General features: G+C 36.1%; 1 long non-coding RNA gene and 1 pseudogene across 1 annotated transcript; both read right to left on the bottom strand.

The window, feature by feature from the left end:
• Window positions 1-2337: 2337 nt before the first annotated feature.
• On the bottom strand, window positions 2338-7334 carry LOC115068818. Its single transcript, XR_003848158.1, has 3 exons — window positions 7071-7334; window positions 4101-4146; window positions 2338-2978 (listed from the first exon to the last, which is right to left on the bottom strand). It is a non-coding gene; the product is annotated as an uncharacterized LOC115068818 (long non-coding RNA).
• Window positions 7335-8709: 1375 nt separating this feature from the next.
• On the bottom strand, window positions 8710-9176 carry LOC103727463 (annotated as a pseudogene).
• Between the last annotated feature and the right edge of the window lie 4040 nt (window positions 9177-13216).

Raw genomic sequence — 13216 nt, 5'->3', positions numbered from 1 at the left:
ACTTAATTGGCACGAACTTATCCACTTTTCTATTCCAGGGAGGGACTAATGTTATTGTCCCATAGGACAGAATGAAAATATGGAAGCAGGCAGGGGGGCACATGGTATTCCTAAATGTGTTTGATTCATGTTTCACCTACATACTCACTCTGCACTTACAGAAATGATTCTGCTCTTCCCCCCAAAAAAACCAAACAACAACAACAACAACAACAACAACAACAACAACAAAAAAACATTAGAATTAGTTGGGCAGCCAATGGCATCTCTTAAAGCAAGCAGCTTAAATAGGAAATTATGAAATATGTTAAATTTTTTTCTCAAATGAGATATGACTCCCAGGGTGGCAATCAATTTTGAGTTGAGGGATGGTAAATGGAGGTTAAATCATGAATTCACACTTTCCCTTATGATCATCAAATCAACACTCTTAAATTATCTTCATCAAAGGCTCGAAGTCACTTGTTTTACGCTTCTCCCAGTCCCTGGTGCTGGCATGTTAATGGTCTTTGCCATTTGTAGAGTAGCAAGCGGCCAGATCAATAAGCGTGCTTAGCTGCTTGCCATTAAAATTGATCTGTCCAATCCTTCCGATTGACGTCATATCCAGCTGTAAATATCATCAAGTAAGCTGTCAACTCATTTTCATTATGAGTGTTTTTCATCTCAAAAGATGGACTTCAGTTGAACAGCATGTTAGGTCTTTTCTTCATTATTTCTGACATTTCCTCGATAGCATCAAGAGCATCTTTAAAGCAAAAACCAGCACTGGCCAGCAACTTTTACAACGAAGGGCAAAAGACAACTGCAGCAGTGACAACAAACAAAACAGACAACAGAAGAGAAATGTCCTCACCAGCTAGAATGTCAGAAACAAACATGAAATGCTGAAGTGGAACCTGGATTGGTGTTCTCTTTGACATGTAACCCAAGCCCAAGAGATGTCCGCGAGCAAGAAGATTTGCATAAAGAAATTTCAGTGCCGTATTCTTGGAAAGGCACATTTCTAAAAGGGTTTACCTTTGATACTGCAATGTGTATGTGATAGTTCATCAAAACTCCTCCCTGGGCAAAGTTCTTTGAAGATTAGTGCCATGTGATAGAGAGGGGACTTACCTGAAAATCCTCCTGGTAAAAATTAGAAAAGACCAACTTCTTTTCTCCTGCCCACTTGCCCACCAATTGTTTTCTAAAGAACACAAGACATTGTTTCTGGTTCTCATCTAGCTTCCACTGAAACACTAGATTAAAAGTAATATTGCCATAACAACTTAAATTCCTTCAGAAATTCTAATTGGTATAAATATAATTGCATATATGTGTGTTATTTTCAGATTATAAATAAACAGGCAAACAAAAAAAATATGTTTGGCTGGTAAGATAGGCACAAAAAAATTGGAAGAAATTTTTAGACTGTCAGACAATATGGTCATTACATATTTGGATGGTTCTCTTTGAACCATCAACTCTCCACTCAACCTTTTCCATTACAATTTCTTATTTTTGTTCCACTGAAAGGTATTACAAGAAACTTTTACATGAATTTCACAACAGAATTTTCTCCAGGAATATTGAGGGTATAGTTTGTACCACTCCAAATATCCTAGGAAGCTTCTACTAGGAAATAAATTGTTTAGTGTTAAGTGAGCTAAGGCCTAAGAGCAACAAGCAGCTCCTTCACTACCTGATAGTGAGAATTGTTTTCTGCCCATCTTCCCTCTTAATTTTGGCTGCCTGGAAGGTCTGAATTGAATTTGAAATGGTCCAATAGAAAGTCTAACAGACTATGATTGCATAGATGTTCTCTCTCTATGCAGTTTGATTTACTGTTTTTATGATTGTTATTGCTTTGTATAATCTTTGAAATTTTCTCAGATTCATGAAAAGAGAAAGAGTACAAGTAATATAAACAAAATAATGTTTATCAGAGGATCTGTCAATGTTTTAAAAACATGTCAAATTCTGATAAAAGTTAAAGTCATGAATTATTCGCTTCAAGATACTCTATAATATCTTTCATAGTACTAATAACACTTAAATTCTGTGAATGCCTATCTATTAATAGAGGCTAGACTATTTTCTGAGTCATTGTTTATCACCACTTTGCAAATAGAGACAATGTATCTCATTTTTAGAGACTGTCACTTATGCACTTAAAGTCACCTGTCCTGTAAGTGATCAGTGAGGGCTTTAATTTCTCACATGAAATGGAGAAATAAACTCTGTAAAGTTATAAGCTACTCAGTGAAACAATTTATGTACAATAATCTGTGAAATGCTTGTGATGTAACAGATATTTATCACTTTAATTATAGCATTTATCATGAATAATATAACTATTAGGATCCCAAATAACTCCATTATACAATTATTTTATTATTTATATATATTACATAATTATTCAAAGTATTAGAAACAACTTCTGCTATTCATTATGTTTTATGGCAAAGTTACTTATTTGTTCTTCTTAATCATGTATTAAATATTCTTTAGAATTTACTTTTGTCCAGCCACTAACACACAAGTAAACAAAGAAAGACAAAATAAGAAGTTATCATTTAAGACACATAACTCTATGAGGTCCCTGCCTTGGAAGCCAGACTTCTTGATCATTACTTAACCACCTGAAGGTACTGAGGATAAAGTTGATGTCTGAATTCTTGTTAAATGACAGTGCTCCTGATCACATGAAACAATGTTGATAAATAGCCATTATTTGATTCCTGCTGGAAATTCTGGGTGGGTTCCACATTTTAGAAAACTGTTCCACAGTTATGTATTAACATAACTGACCACTTCTTCCTTGCAGTATTTTCTCCAGTACCTTCTCTTAGGCTATTTCCAACCTGTCTGCACAGACCTTCTGTCTCCTTTGTTGGATCCTCCTTTCATCCTCCAGTAGAATGCTGTGAGTCCAGGGCTTTAGCCCTTGCTTTTCTTCACTGTCTGCCAGTACTCACTCCCTTGGTAAAGTCACCCTGTTTCATGGCATAAAGAAAATTTCTGTCTGTAGCTTAGATCTCTTTCTTAGTTTCCAGATTCATAAAATCAAATGTCCATAGATTTACTAAGTATCTCAAATGAAACATCCAAATCTGAACATTAGCAAACTCCTCTTAAATTGGCTCTACCTCTGTCTTCCTATCTTAGTTGAAGGCAGTAACACCTTCCAAAGTCTCAGGCTGAAATCACCCATTACTGCCCTGTATGCCTCACATTTGTTTTTAATGCTCACTATCCGCTGTATTATCAAATCCTTTTGGCACTTTCTCTTACTTCTACTGCTCCCCTGGTGTAAGCGCCCCTCATTTTTCTTCTAGATCATCACAGTGGGCTTTTGATTGGTTTCTGTTCTCCCCTTATCCCTTATAGTGAGCATAGGAACCCAGTGATCATTCTGAATTGCACCCAAGGTTCTATTAGTTTGCTATTCAAAATTCATATGGTGATTTTATATCTCACTCAGGGACAAAGCCAGTCTTGAAAGTAGTTGTCAAGGCTCTACCTGTGTTAGCTCAGTCCTAACCGATAAATCATAACTGACATATGGTCTTTCATTGGCTATTAGAAAATACTGTTTTTTTCTTTTTCATGCAGGCACAGAAATATTAAATATTTTCAATAAAGTGTCACCTTGTACCAGACACATTTTCTTTTTAAAAATATTTTATTTTTATTATTTTTTATTTTATGCACATGAGTGTATTGTTTGCATGCATGTAATGCAATGCCTGCAGGGGTCAGAAGACAGTGTCGGATCCCTTGGAACTGGAGTTACAGACAGTTGTTAGCTGCCATGTGGGTGCTGGGAACTGAAACCGGGTCCTCTGCAAGAGCAGTCAGTGCTCTTACGCTGAGTCATCTCTCCAGCTCCCAGAAACATTTTCAAGTAAGTATAATTTCTCAGTCTTTCCCACTTATTTGCATATTTTTAATAGTTGCATTTGTAAACTGTATTCAATTTTAATGTTATCTTCTCCAAACATCTTGGTTAACCATCCATCCTGCTTAGTGTTAGAACTCTAATTTAATAAACAATGAACTCCAGTAACTAAAGGAAAAATCATATTGTAAAATAAGCTAAAGGTTTTCATCCTTACTTTTTCTTGACTTCAGTGCATTATTTCCTTCCATGCATCCAAGGTTCTTCTCACCAATAACATAAAATAAAACCGTACAAACGTGATGTTTATTAACTATCCTAAACCAAATTTATTTTTCTAGATCTAAATCACAGCATTTTCTTGAATGATACCTTCTATTTCTATGGAAACTTTAAATTAAATCCCTTATATTCTTACTTCTCTTTCTCAAAACAAACAAAAAAGAAAACAAAAATAATAGGTATTCTTTTAGTGAGTTGCTTAATTTTTCTAGCCTTGATTAACAATTGAGATTGCCTTGGGTTTTCAGTCTGTTTTGTGAGTTTAATAATCTCATCCCAAGTTTTACATTCATTTTCCTAGGTTAACTTTATTCATTCTCAATTAATTAATTTTCAATTAATTAATTAATCCCCCTTGCAACTGCCTTAGTGGCATCACAACTCGTCTTAATGGTGTGGTGCCCATTCTAATTAAAATCAATATGCAGTTCTTACTGACATAATCTTGTCTACCAGAAATACTGAAGCACTAGATAGAATCTATTCTATTTTTAGAGCAGATCCATATGATCTAATACTATTTCACAGTACAAGTTAAAAAATACTTGTTTTATATCTTAAACTATAATGTGATCAATATCATTTATTTGGCAGTACATTCTAGTAAGAAACACATTGGCTAGGAATGAAAATCGTATTGCCTCTTTCAATCAGATAATCATGCTCTTTCACTAAACGTTATGTACTTTAGATTTCAGGGATGTGCAATGCATCCATTCAAGTGCCATCGAATTTACTAGACTTTACCATGATATAAATTCCAGATTTGTTTCAATTATTGGTAAATTTGTAGAGTAAGGGCTGCATCTTAACAGAGATTTGAGTTTCGTTGGAATCAGACACTGACCTGAAATAACACATTAGGAGGAGAAGACATTATTTCTGTGTCTATCCCGACTAAAGTAGCACTGATAAAATTTTATAGTGGGCTGGCACAAAGATTAAGTTCTAGCCCCCTTTCAATTCATGATTCTATGTTATGGAAAGAAAATCAGAATGGGCTCATCTGACATTACTTGAAATTTGGCATTCAATTTTAAATAGTGTAGGCTTTGTCCATGATTTGCTGAGAGTAATAAAAGATGTTGATAATAACAGTTCTATGCTGGGTTTTTGTCATTGCATGGCTCTTGCACAAAATCACACACATTAATCTGAGAAGGAGCTATGCCTTCTTGGGACATGTGAAAGGCCTCGAATTGTCCTTTCAACCAAACCAGTTTTCTAAAAACATGTTACTGCTTGCTTATTTCTCTGACAATTCATATTAAATCATGGATTAATCTATGTAAAGATCTGCTTGGGGGGTATATAAAATTTGAAGAATTTTCTATGGATGCTAATCTGTTTTGTCGGTTTTGATTTTTCCCGCATTATGTCTTTTACTCTTCTGTGGTGAAAATGGTTTATCTGGTCTTTTTCTTTTATAATTTTCTACTTTCCTTGTTTTCATTTCATTTTCACATATTCATTTAGGCTTCCTTTTGATGTTTTTCCTTATTCTCTCTGTATTCACAATGCTTTGCTCCTGTATTTAGAAGGAGGGATTTATTTTATTATTTTATTTATTTGGGGAGAGGCTACTGGGGATCAAACTAGGACCTTTTACTTCCTAGTCAAGTATTTTACCACTGAGTTATACCTCCAATCCCTAGAAGATTTGTGTTTAGTTTTTCTCTCTAAATTCTGCAGTTTAGGTACTTTAATGAACTACTGGGCAGTAAAACGCATCTCACAGTCACAAGTTAAATCATATCTTATGTGCAATTATGAAAGTTTACACTTTTACAAAAACAAAGTGTAAACAAAAGAAGCACATGTTAAGTCTCCATAATGTATTTGTGAGATACAGTTCAAAGTATTTAGTGTTGGAGAATCACTGGTGATTCACTGTACAGAAAATAAGTTTTCACAGGAACAAACAACACAGACATTTGGAAGTCTGTGTGGATGATAAATTTCCTAGTAAATCTGGTGTCCTAGGTATCATGTACATTCAGTGACATGTAGTAAAACAGCAAATCAACATTTGCGGGTTAGAAGACCTTCAGATTTTTTTAAAAATCAGATTATCAATTCCCATACCCAATTGCTACTATCACAAATCACAAACACAACACTGGCAGCCACCAGTGCTGGATTTTAAAACAAGTACAGTGAACCACTCTGGAATCTGCCTTGAAATGTGAGATCACAGAGATTGCTGATCCAGCATGGTCTCATATTATAAAAATAATAATGAGCTGCTGTGAACACTTCTCTTTTCCTCATTATTTTTACCTGGTTCCATAAAATGATAATGCTTTAAACATTATAGACCTAACATAGATCTATTGCTAATAGTTTAAGAAAAATAGTTTCATATTTCATTTGTTTCTAAATGATACGCCTTTCTATCTTGTTTTTTATTCCTCTGTAAAGGGAAATATTGTCTTGGTTTCTCACACATCCTCTATTCTTACACAGACTTTATTAATCTATGATTTATAGATATAGAAATATGAATAGGAATGCAGTTCCTTTAGAAATATGAATAATGACACATTTTGTATATTATTGCTATATGAACTTTAGACACCAAAAGCAATTTGTTGAATTCTGACAAATCACATGTACTTAATATTCTCCCCTCAAGGAGGGAGGATGTCACTCTCTACTCTCTAAATGTGGCTATTCATGGAAACTTTGTTCTAAAGAGTACAATATGGAAGACTATTTCATTTACAACTGAATGCTGTATTCAGTTTTATACTTCTTGAACTATTTTTTGTCTTTAAAATATAAAGCACTATCATTTATGAGACAACATAAAAGCAACAAAGAATAGAGAGGGATGTTTCCATTGACTCGTGACTACTGTGCATATCATACAGTAATCATATTTGAGGATATTAACAAACACTACCTCAGCCAGGTATCCAAGGGTAGGTGAGGTCATGTTGACACAACCATTCATCAGCCTTTAGTGGTCACATTGACAGCTCATATCCTTAGTAGCCTGTAGTAAAGGGAGCAATTCATCTCTGTTGATCTTCTTCCCCAATCTATCAAAACACTTTCTATGAGGAAAAAATGTCATACAAACCCATATTAAAGAGCACTGTAAAATTCCTCTCTCATGTTCTTCAAAATGATCAGAGGCATAAAAAGTAAGTGAAGTCTGATAGAGTCTCACACTCTAGTGGACTCAAAAAAGATGTTATAGCCAATATTAGATCACAATAAGAATGTTGATCTTGGACTGAAAAAATACTTTGGGTAAAAGTTAAAAATCATTAATGAATTATGAACATTGCATTAATAAAGTATCCATGTTGGTATAATTTATGATGAATATACTGTAGTAATTTAGATGAGAGATACATGGGACCTCTCTAACATTCTTATAGCTTTTCTGTAGTTTTGGCACTGTTACAAAATGTAAGTTTTGTTTATTTAAAAGAATGTTTTAGTTATTATTTTTATGTAATGTGTATGAATATATTGCCTGCATGTGTGTAAGTGCACCAGGTTGTGCAATGCTTGTAGAAGTCAGAAGAGGGCACTAGATTCTGCTGGAACTAGAGTTACACATGATTGTTGGCCACCATGTGGGTACTGGGAATCAAACCTGGGTCCTCAGGAAGAACAGCCAGTGCTCTTAACTGTTAAGCGATCTCTCCAGACCCTGCTCATTGTTTTTCAGAAAGAATCCTTTGTATATGACTGTGTTTATATTGCATTTTTTAGTTATTATTTTTATGTTATGTGTATGAATATATTGCCTGCATGTGTGTAAGTGTACCAGGTTGTGCAATACTTGTAGAAGTCAGAAGAGGGCCCTAGATTCTGCTGGAACTGGAGTTACACATGATTGTTAGCCACCATGTGGGTACTGGGAATCAAACCTGTGTCCTCAGGAAGAACAGCCAGTGCTCTTAACTGTTAAGCCATCTCTCCAGACCCTGCTCATTGTTTTTCAGAAAGAATCCTTTGTATATGACTGTGTTTATATTGCATTATAAATTATTAGCTAAAATAATTTACTCATTTCAGGTAATGATTTTACTCTAAGTGATAAATTATACATTTTCCCAACATAAACCTTGTTTTAATAAAGAATATTCAGGACTTAGATTTTAAACCACATTCACAGATAAGGAAACATCTAGACTCACACAGTAACAGCAAATCTAGAGTTGCTGGAGGAATATAAGCCCCGTATGCATCTTACACTCAACAAGCATGGACCACATGCACATCACACTCTAGACACTTGGAGAGGGAGAACAGATACTCAGGGAAGGCCAGGCAACCCGATCTGACCCCTCGCCTTCCTGCTGCAGAACCAGTGCAGAACTGAACGGTGTCAGATGAGCTGGCCCTTCACCACACCAGGTAGCCCTTCTACTGTGAACAGTAGGCCCAGGGCATTAGCTACAGAGAGTGCCAATTGATTACCACAGAACAGAACAGAACAGAACAGAACAGGACAGAAAGAGGAAGTTGCAGATAGTCTTGTGGCTTTGCAAGCACAGCAGTAGATGAACTGCACCTCCAAAGTCTCAGTCCAAAAACTTTCTATTGGTATTTGCACCAAACAAGGCTCCTTGTGCTTCTAGCATCATCTGCAGGGCTATGAGGTCTAGTCAGCTTTCCAGGGTGTTGGAAACCTTTATCTTGCAAACCCCATTATAGATTTCAACTCCACCAGCTATCTCTTCAGAAAGGTAAGCCTCCCAATCAATTTGGACATCAACCTCTTTTTTGGTGGCAATTTTATACATAGGAATTGCTTTTTGTAGTGCAACCTTTGCCAGAGGGAAATCTTGTTTTCTGCACCACACAATCATCCAGGGCTCCAACAGCTGGTACAAGCCCTGGAGGACCAGGCCATCCAGTAGGACTTGGTACTTGGTTTATCTTTAACTACCTTGCTGAGTTGCTGTTTTGCCTTATTTAGCACATCAGTGATGAGGTCATCTCTTGCTCTGAGGACTTTTAGTCTTGCTTGATTCATCATATGGACCATCCTACCAAAAGAAATATGTAGATTCAGTGCAATTCCAATAAAAATCCCCATGAAATACTGCACAGAATTAGAAAAAAAAATTCTTAAATTTGTATGGAAGCACAAAAGATCCTAGAGAGCCAAAGCAACCCTGAGCACAAAGAACAATGCTGGGAGGATTACTATACCAGATCTCAAAATATACTACAGAGCTATAGTCATAAAAACAGCATGGTACTGGCACAAAAGTAGACAATAGACACAGAGATCACTGGAACATCACTGAAGACTCAAACCCGAGTACACACAATTTCAGTGACCTGATATTTGACAAAGGTGCCAAGAACACACAATGGAGGAAAGACAGCATCTTCAACAAATGGTGCTGGCAAAACTGGATCTCCACCTGTAGAAGAATGAAACTAGAACCTTATCTTTCACCTTTCACAAAAGTCAACTCCAAATGGATCAAAGACCTCAGCGTGAAACTAGAAACTCTGAAACTATTAGAAGAAAACATTGACAATAACCTACAAGGCACAGGTGTAGGAAAGGATTTTCTAAATCAGACACCAGATGCTCAGGAATTAAGGTCAACAATCAACAAATGGGACCTCATTAAACTAAAAAGCTTCTGTACAGCAAAAGAAACAATAAAAAAGTAAAGAGAAAACCCACAGAATGGGAAAAAACCTTCACCAGTGACAACATCTAACAGAGGTTTAACAACCAAAATATATAAAGACTCAAAAAACAAAAAACCAAGAAAAAAAATGACCCAATTAAAAGATGGGCTAAAGATCTAAACAGAGTTCTCAAAGGAAGAAATAAAGATGGCTAGGAAACACCTTTCAACATTATTAAGAATTAGAGAAATGCAAATTAAAACCTTAAGATTTCACCTTACTCAAGTCAGACTGGCTAAGATCAAGAGAACAATTGATACCAAATGCTGGCAGGGATGTAGAGAAAGGGGGATGCCCATTCACTGCTGGTGGGATTGTAATTTTATGCAACCTTTATGGAAAGCAGTGTGGAGAACTCTTAAACAGCTAGAAATTAACCTACTATTTGACCTGGTATGCCATTCCTTGGCATATACCCAAAGGACTCATCCTACTACAGAGACACTTGGGCAACCATGTTTGTTGCTGCTCTTTTCACAATAGTTAAGAGATAAATTATATTTTTAAGTAGAATGTATGAAACATTCAGAGATACCCTGTAAACTTGATTCTAATGTCTTAAGTTTTATATGATATATGAATAAAGAAATGTGGGAAAGACTGCTTAATCTATAGCAAAAATACTAGGGCATAACATGTGAATGTCATCCATAGTCTTATGTATTCTGTGTTTATGTTACTTTCAGATTATTTACTGTTTAACATCCTTACCAATGACAACGGCGATGTCATGCAGTTCTCCTGTGGTAAACATAACTCACTTGGATTCTAAAGCTGGAGAATAGGGTAAAGCCACCAAAGAAGAAAATTATATATATATGACACAGTCTAAAGAGGTTTAAGCATAGCTGAGGGATTAATTGCATAGTATTAGGCATAATGATTTTATTTCAAATTAATAATATAAAACAGATTACAATTAGCTGCAAGTTTTGGATATATAACATGTTGGATTAACAATGAGCCCTTTGTATGTGTGAGGGTGTAATACTATGCCTCTCTTGACATTAGGGACAAAAGTGGACAGACTGGCATGGAAAAGTGGTTGTAGAAGTGAAATTTTATATAGCAAGGTGGATGAAATGACACATAGAGATGAAAATGGTTAAGACTGATGATGTTCAGCAAGAGAAAGGGTGGAATTTCATTGCATAAGCAGAACTGTCCATGAGGTTCTCAGGAATATCAACCTGTGAACCATTTGCCCGGAGCACCTGCTGTCCTATTTTCATGTTCTTAGAAGTGCTCCTGCTTTTATGTGGAATACCTTTTTCATTAACTTCCTTGCCGCTTTATAGCTCAGTTCTAGCATTGCTTTGGAGGAATGGTTCTAGCTCTCTAAGTTAATTTAGATAATCTTGCAAGGTGCCTCCAATACCCTCTAGAGCTTTCTACTATAGAAACACATTTTCTTAACTGCTCTATGTTTGTGTATTTGTTTTCTGCACTAGTCTGTGGATTCCTTCCTATTACAGGTTATTCTTGGTTTGTTTCTGTTGCTTGTTTTGTTTTAATTGTCTTTGAATCTCTGTATGTTCCATAACTAGTGAGACAGGGCACCCATCTTGAAGCCACTCAAATATTTGACAAGTGATTAAGAATAAAGTACCTTAACTCTAATATTTTGTGATTCGCTGCAGATACCATGAGCCATGAGGCAATCCTTGATTAATATGTTGCATTATTCAGACCCTAGCACTTGACCTCCACACAGTCTGCAGACACATAGCCAAAAGCGGGTGTTATGGAATTGGAAAGGAGCTAGTGACACAAAGATGACAAATCGTAGGGAGGTAAGACTTCAGAAGAAAGGTTATAGGAATCTGAGTTTTGTTCCTTTAGGGTCCTTAAAAGAGGGCAATTTGATAAAATTCTTCAAGGTTAGAAAAGAAATTTCTATCTGCACTGAGAAAGAAGAGGAACTGAACTCAAACTTGACTGTAGGAAAAACTGCCAATAGCTACAAGTGTTTATCTTGAAGCTGCATTGAGGGAGGTGTTCACACAGCTATATTCAGAATAGATTGTTATCTAGTGAAGTCAGTCTGTGCTTAATCCTAACAAAGTTGAGTCAGGGAGTTAATAGCTGCCATAAAATGCTCTGGTCAGCCTTAAGATTCAATGATTCTTTGGGTGAAGATACGTTTCTACTGACCACATTCATTCCAGAGACGTGTGCTTTTCAAGTAAACTTTAAGATTAAAGCATTACGGTTTGGGTCTTCTTAAATGATCTCTTTAAGTTGTTCTACACATTGAGCCTCTGATGATCATGAATCACTGCTCATCTCTTAGAAACATAACGCTTCTCCAGATAACATCAGTTTCTTTAAAAAGATAGAGAGGAGGGGACTGCATTTCTTTTATGTTTCTTCTGAGACTAAATGTAGATATTTACTTGAGACAGAAGATGGTAAGATTGCTCAGGGTCAGCATCTGGTTTAAAACCAGCCAGCTCTTCTTTTATAAACTCTGCTAACTCTAAACAGCATCTGCCTTGTTCCCTGTTGGTAACTGTGTGTTTAGACAAAAACCTCCTTTGTAAATTTTCCCCCACTGGCATTTGCCAGTCAGCATTAAGCAGAACAAAAGCTATCTCTTTTGGTGATAGTTTAGAGGAAGCTCTGAAAACATAACATATAATAATGTTAATATCGTGAGAATATTTCAGTTGTTATTTAACTAAGTCATGGAGGCGCTTGAGATTTTACAGCAGCTAAACCTTTTTCACTTTGGTACTGTTGCAAGGACTGTGAGGTCTGTTCTGAGCGGTGGCAAAGAGGAGCTTTCCTTCTCTCCTTTTTATTTCTGTATTAAGATCCCTTGAAAAAAAAAAAACAAAATTCAGACAACCTAAAAATAAAAGCTAAAAAGACCACAGTTAAGTTTCCCTTTGACCTTGTAGCTCTGGTATGCGAGTAGCACATTTTCACTTGAAAAATATACCCTCACAAATCACCCCTCCCTTTTGTAAGTGTGGGGGAAGCCCTAGGCAAACATAATCAACTATTCTAAGAAAAATCTAAAATATGTATGCAGCCATGGGGAATTCCAGTTATTTGAGTGGAAATCTGCAGTTCGAACTGCATGCTGCTGTTAGGGTTACAGTGTTCTGACCACTTAGGATGAAAGTGAAAGGAGGCATTAATTAAGTAATAACGATCGAGGTATGGGGCATTTCCTGGGGATTAATGACCAGCTGGGGGAGCTGATAGCCCTAAGTGCAGCCAAGGGCCATTAACCCCAGCTGGTCATCAATTCCTGGGCCCTGTATTATAGTCATTATTGCTATCATAAGCCAAAAAATGAAAAGCAAATGGGTCTATGGATTACTTTTATGGATGATGCAGTTTCAATTGGTATCTACAGGGCATTCC

This window comes from Nannospalax galili, unplaced genomic scaffold (genome assembly GCF_000622305.1).
Source record: "Nannospalax galili isolate Female #2095 unplaced genomic scaffold, S.galili_v1.0 scaffold629, whole genome shotgun sequence".
Lineage (NCBI taxonomy): Eukaryota > Metazoa > Chordata > Mammalia > Rodentia > Spalacidae > Nannospalax > Nannospalax galili.
This window is presented reverse-complemented; position numbering and strand designations above follow the sequence as displayed.